Below are 6743 nucleotides of genomic sequence, written 5' to 3'. Positions count from 1 at the left end.
ACTGAAAGAGAAAGGGTCGCATCATATTGCACGCCCCACAGGGCAGCATGAGGGACACGGTCGAATGCCTTCTCCAAGTCCACAAAACACATGTGGACTGGTTGGGCAAACTCCCAAGAACCCTCAAGCACCCTGCAGAGGGTGTAGAGCTGGTCCACTGTTCCACGGCCATTACGAAAACCACACTGCTCCTCCTGCAGCCGAGGTCCGACAATCAGCCGTACTCTCCTCTTCAGCACCCTGGCATAGGCTTTTCCGGGGAGGCTGAGAAGTGTGATTCCCCGATAGTTGGAACACACCCTCCGGTCCCCCTTCTTATGGAGGGGAACCACCACCCCAGTCTGCCAATCCAGGGGGACTGTCCCCGACCTCCACGCAATGTTGAAGAGACGTGTCAACCATGACAGCCTGACAACATCCAGAGCTTTACGATACTCAGGACGGATCTCGTCCAACCCCGAAGCCTTGCCACCGTGGAATTTTTTGACCACCTCGGTGGCTTCAGCCTGGGTGATGAACGAATCCAGCCCCAAGCACCCCGTCTCTTCTTCCCCCACGGAAGTCATGTCTATCGGGTTGAGGAGATCCTCAAAGTATTCCTTCCACCGCCCGACAATATCCTCCTTCAAGGTCAGCAGCTCCCCACTCCCACTGAAAACAGTGTTAGCAATGCACCGCTTTCCCCTCCGGAAGCGCCGGACGGTTTGCCAGAATCGCTTTGAGGCCAACCGATAGTCTTTTTCCATGGCCTCTCCGAACTCCTCCCAGGCCCAAGATTTTGCCTCTGCAACCGCCCGGGCTGCAACACGCTTGGCCTCACGGTACCTGCTTGCTGCTTCAGGAGTCCCACAAGCCAGCCAAGCTCGATAAGACTCCTTCTTCAGCTTGACGGCATCCCTTACTATCGGTGTCCACCACCAGGTTAGGGGATTGCCACCACGACAGGCACCGCGAACCTTACAGCCACAGCTACGGGCAGCCGCATCGACAATATAGGCAGAGAACACAGCCCATTCGGACTCCATGTCTCCAACCTCCCTCGGAACCTGAGAGAAGCTCTCCCGGAGGTGGGAGTTGAACACACCCCTGAATCACCCTTTCAGTGTCTTAAAACCCTGAGATAACCTCATCGGGGGTTTTAAACAGCAAAATGTCAGAAAATGGTGTCTTGTTCACTTCAGGATGGAGATTTCCTGCATCAGGTAGAGGAGTCCAAATATCTTGGGCCCCTGTTCAGGAGTTTGGGGAGAATGGAGCCGGAGATCAGTAGATGAATGAAAGAGACCGGTGCAGTGCCCGCTTTATAGCAGCAGCTGCACCGGTCTCTTGTTGGAGAGAAATAGCTGAGTGAAATAGCTTGATTCACCGGTAGGTCTACATTCCCTCACCTATGCTCATGAAACCTGGATCGTGACCTAAAGACCAAGATCCTGTATACAAGGGGCTATAACGAGCGTTCTCCACAAGTTCAGCTCTCCCTTAGGAATAGAAGATAGGGTAAAGGTCTAAGTCATTCTGGAGAGGCTCGGAGTAAAGCGGCTTCTCCTCCACATCAAGAGGAGTCATCTAAGATGCCTCCACTTCATACCTACTTCTAGATACTGTTGAGTGCATTCCATCCTTCCAAACAGCAGCCAGCTACTTCTACAATCATCCCATTACATTTACTATATACATAGTAAAATAAAGAAATATTTTTTGTACAACTTGTAAATATTCAAAATCTTAATCATGCAAAAATGTAAATAAGTCAGTTAGAATTTAACTATTGTATTCTATTTTATTTACAGGTTAATCTGTAAGTGGTTGATCTGTAAAGTTTTCTTATTCTAATATGTTTCTTTGCTTCATGAGCTCTCATTTCCTCCTCATATCTTCTTTCTGTTCATATTTTTTCCATCCTTTAATTAATAGGACTTAGATTTTATTTTCTATTTAATGATGAAAATGTTTTGACGTCACATAGCTCTCTGTTTTTGAGTCCTTTTATATCTCTCAAACGTGTGCTTAAACAGACATACTGAATTTTCATGTCTTTGTCTGAGTCCCATTGCCATTTATCACTGTTACAGGTTTTTATATAAATAAATATTGTTTCTTATCTAAAAGATGAAAAATTGGACTTATCAAATTAATTATTAATTATCCATAGAAAGCAAACAGATAATTCACTGTGTATCTTTTGGGTCTTTTACAAAAGACAAAGTATGAAAAGTGGCTTAGTGGTTGGAAATATGGGTTCATTTTGTTGCTTGCTAACTATGCACGAGTGCAATAACAGCAGCAACAGCAGTGGTCTGCTGTTACTGTGGTCGAAACAACCATGTGTCATATTTCAACTAGCTTGTGTCGAACCACATGCTGAGAAAAACTTACAAAAAGCGCCATTAGATTAGATTATGTCCATTTATTAGTCAGTCTTTTAGAAGTGACAAGTTTGAAGGAATAGGATAATAAAAAGGTTTTATATTAAATAACAAAGATGAACACAACTACAATTTTATATATGTTAGGTACAATATAGCTTCATGAAAGAAATTTCTGCTATGTTTTCATTGTGTTAAATCAAATCAAAAACGGATGACAATTTGGTAACACTATAAAAGCACTATAAACGGCTCTTTTGCTAGATTTGATTTTTAAGAGTAAAATATCCTCCACTCAGAATAAGGGTCAGACCACTAACTTTAGCATGAGCAAGGACCCAGCTCTATCAAAACCACACCAAATAAGTAAAAACCAAAATGTGGGAAAAAACAGAACTTAAATTTTACTCAGGCTATATCCTCCGTATTGCGGAAAAAAATGTTCCCTCTATTACTTAACATATCACCCTTTCAACTTAAAGTTAAGCACAGACAGCTGTTTTTGAGAACAATGCTTTAAACACTGCAAAACGTGAAATTTGTTATCATTCCTGTGTGGTTCTACTCTATTGCTCCTCCTGAATACCTCAAAATAGCTTCTCACTCCTTTGTCGTGCTCCTACCCCTTCAACTCTCATAAGGTCAACAGTAAGAACACTACCCTGGGTAGGAAATGAGCTGTAAGCTGCTGTGTTGAATCCAGACAGCCTTCAGTCTTTCAGACATCTTTCCATCCAACAGACACGCAATGAATGGCTTAAGCTCTACATTATAGGAGCCAAAACATTAGAAGGTGTTATCAGAAAAAAGATCAACAAGAATCAGATCACGGCCTGTACCGATTAACTCTTGCAGATCGGATACAGTCTTTGCCAATGCTATGTCTGTTCTGGTCAGACAGGCAACTCCACACAAAACAAGTTCCAGACAAACTGGAACAAACAGAGGGATAATGAGTAATCTTGAACCTAAAGTAGTCTGGCACACTTTCCAAAATATTTCACACTGGAAAGCAGCTTCCCAAGCATCAGTAAAATCAGCCTCAAGTTGAGCCTCTTCTAGCAGATTTTCAGTCTGAGTGAATACTTTTGTGCTATATAGAAAATACAACATAAAAAAAACAAGCTCACAGTCAGGTCTCAAAATAAGATAAAAGTGGAAATGATGGGAAAATGTTTTTTTTTTCAACACAAAGGGGTGTACCTTTTCATGTGTCACAGAGAGTACAAGTCATGAAAAGGTCTATTCTTGTTTAGTCTTTAGGTGATCTGTGCATATATATCCTGTCACAAAAATAATTGTGGCTCCTAGTGGTGGATAAGAACGTTATGAGGTCCCTCTGCAAACTGAACTGGTGATAAGAGGCATCCTGCTTCCCCTAGCACCTTCCTTACTGTCATGGCGACTGCTGGCTGAATAAAATCTGCTTTGTCTAAAGTGTCCTTACCTATCTGCACTTGTTTGTAAGTAGCCCAGGTTCGAGTCCATGCTTAACTCTGGCACCACTAAACTGGTTTATCCCAACTTTAAGCAAGAGAACCACTTAATTTGGCACCAATTTTTAAAAACTTTTTTTGACCTTCATTTCTAAAGTTCCCAGGTTCATATTTAAACTGCCATGTTTAAAGAAAAATGTTAACATTGATAAAAAGTCCAATAAGCATTGAAACAACTCACAGTCTCCTGTTCAGTTTATTAGAACAATGCTTTCACAAGCTTTGCCTACTATTTAAGACATTATTAACAATTTCCAGTCCTCTGTGATCTTCCACAACAACTCATTATGTAACAAGGAGGAACTAATTTTCAAGTGTGTTTATAATGAAACATTAATATCACCAGGAAACCATCTGGGAGGGGGTCTAGGTTCTCACCCGGGTAGTGGAAACCAATCAAACAAATCTGGATCTTTCAGTACTTCTTAAAACCTGACTCCAGCCCAAGTTCCAGTTAAGCTGTAGAACTGGTTTGCTTAATTCTCCTTTTGTAAACTAAGTTGAATATTTTTGAAAAGAACACATTAACTAAGTCAAATCTTCCCCCTTAAGTTTCACTGTGGAGTAGACAACGTCTTGATTACCAGAATCTTTAGTGGAGGAAAGGTCCGCAGCGCTATATGTCACAGTGCAACTGACCTAAAAAAAGGAAACAAAACAACATTTACCAAGGGTGGTGTTCAAGAGTGTGGGTAATCTGAAACTCTTTAACACTAAGTCAGAATTACACACTGCCCCTTCTTGTTCAAATTCAACATTAAAGATTTAGATTAAATTTAAAGCAAATATCTAATTTAGACCGATTTTGTGATTAAGGATGTGTTGAGATAATACTTTGTTTAGTCATTGGGCAGTAAAGACAAGAGACAAAGCTTTGTGTCTGTTATATTGCTAAGCAACAGACAGTGGATCACATATGATTTTGTTTGAACATTTAGAACTACGGTGGCTTGTAAGTCCAGAGGGACTTTTGCAATCTGCATTTCTGAGGTTGCCAGTGTGTATTTATACCAGAAACAGACCACACCAGAGTTTGTTTGAAGCAGTTGAGATACAATCTGTCTACCAGTAAAAAAAGTAACCACTCACATTATTTTGTGTTACGTTGTCTGTTCTGTGGCAAACTGAAGCATAGCAAACTTCCCCTGCAAGATCAGTCTGCACACAAAAAAGTCATATCACAAAGGTAACACACAAACAGACTTGAATGCAGTTGTGTTAGGAAGGGCATCTAGTGTAAAATGGTTGCCCAGTTTCTAAGTGAGTCAAATAAGAGATCTATACAGACAGAGCGAGAGAGTACAATTTTAAATATAATTAAATGCTTGCATTCGCTTAAAATAGTTTATCATAGACATTTTTTTATATTTTATAGATGATGCAATCTTCTAGATTTCCTTTGATACTATAGAAAACTTTTAACAAATCTGTTTGTATACTCTAAAACGACTTTAAAGTTCCATAAGATGACATTTGATGCAAATTGACTCTATTTAATTGAACTAAAATAAAATGGTGGTTGTCTGTCACACATATGTAAAGCAATGATGAATTTAACACTGTGGTCAAGCTTTGAACTCATACCATATCCTCTCTGGGTTCTGAACCCAAAACGGTCTCTTCAGGCTGTCTCATCAAGTTTGGTTCCTGCCAGAAATACAGAAAAAGCAGCATCAGAGCTTGGTCAATTTCATGTTTTATGTACATGTATTGATGAAGTTACATCACACATCTAATATTTCATTTTAGATGTGTGATATCAAAAAATAGATATCAAAAAACTTAGTTTATTTAAACCCACCGTGTCCCCTTTACTCCTACTGATACATCCTGAAAAAGCAATGGGATTGAATTTAGCTTTCATAGTGTAATGAAAGAGTTTCAGTACTTTTTATCAATCATTTCTAATGCAGAAAACAATAATTATCATACCAACAATCAAAAGCCATAAACATAAAATGAATATAGTTTTTCACTTGAAACCAAGTTACAACCAGATAAACATTTATGCAAAAGCTTCATTTTTGATGGTTCTGACCTTTAGTTTTCTTCCATTTGATGAACATCACAATGAATATTAAGATGCTTGTTGAAGCCACAGAAACAACAATTGGCCACCAGTGCAAACCTGGAAAACAAAATTACTTACATTAAACATTCATTCATCCTTCCTTAATTTTGAGTTGGATGTCCTGGATGTGAAGATGGTTCTGCCTCTGCCTCCTATATTGTATTCAGCTGATCTGATATCTACACTGGATACAGTACATCTTTTTCTACAGTATATAGTCTAGGGTGGAAACCAAGATGATTGAACACAAAGTTGAAAAGCTGCTACACTCCTGCTATACAGTGTTGGGAGTGGATAAAAGATATATTTAAGGTCTAGAAATGCCTGGGAAAATTTAGCTTTAAGCCTCTGTGGGTGCTACCATGGTACTTGGCCACAAAACTAGCTTCACTACTGAAAAGCTATTTGATGTAGAACACAGTGACGTTACAGCCATTCTACTGACGAATGCAGTTAAGTTAGCCACGCTGGCACTACTGCCCATCACTGCCAACAACACACTCAGACAAACACTGGTTCAATCTAAACAAAGAAAACCCAAACCTAGTGTTGTTTTTTTGGGATCCACTGCAGTGCAATGTACAGCCACCTATATTGTAGAAAACAAACAACTACACAAGCACAGTGCACAGCATAGGAGACCCATTGACTCTTGGTAGGATTCAGCTTTAGACTTGCACCTCAACAACAAAGAACACACATTTGAAGATCAAAATATTCATATTTTGGAGATAGAGGGCAGATGGTTTCATAACACCTCTAATCATTATTTATAGGCCAATCACATAGTCCATGGAGACCAAATGACTC

At 39.9% G+C, this 6743-nt stretch overlaps 1 long non-coding RNA gene across 1 annotated transcript; it reads right to left on the bottom strand.

The window, feature by feature from the left end:
- Positions 1-4094: 4094 nt before the first annotated feature.
- On the bottom strand, positions 4095-5694 carry LOC107088129. Its single transcript, XR_001481366.1, has 4 exons — positions 5664-5694; positions 5447-5509; positions 4952-5020; positions 4095-4501 (listed from the first exon to the last, which is right to left on the bottom strand). It is a non-coding gene; the product is annotated as an uncharacterized LOC107088129 (long non-coding RNA).
- Between the last annotated feature and the right edge of the window lie 1049 nt (positions 5695-6743).

The sequence above is a fragment of the Cyprinodon variegatus genome, unplaced genomic scaffold (genome assembly GCF_000732505.1).
Source record: "Cyprinodon variegatus isolate N-32 unplaced genomic scaffold, C_variegatus-1.0 Scaffold207, whole genome shotgun sequence".
Taxonomy (NCBI): Eukaryota; Metazoa; Chordata; class Actinopteri; order Cyprinodontiformes; family Cyprinodontidae; genus Cyprinodon; species Cyprinodon variegatus.
Note: the sequence above shows the minus strand (reverse complement) of the source record. Positions and strands in the feature narration are given on the sequence as shown.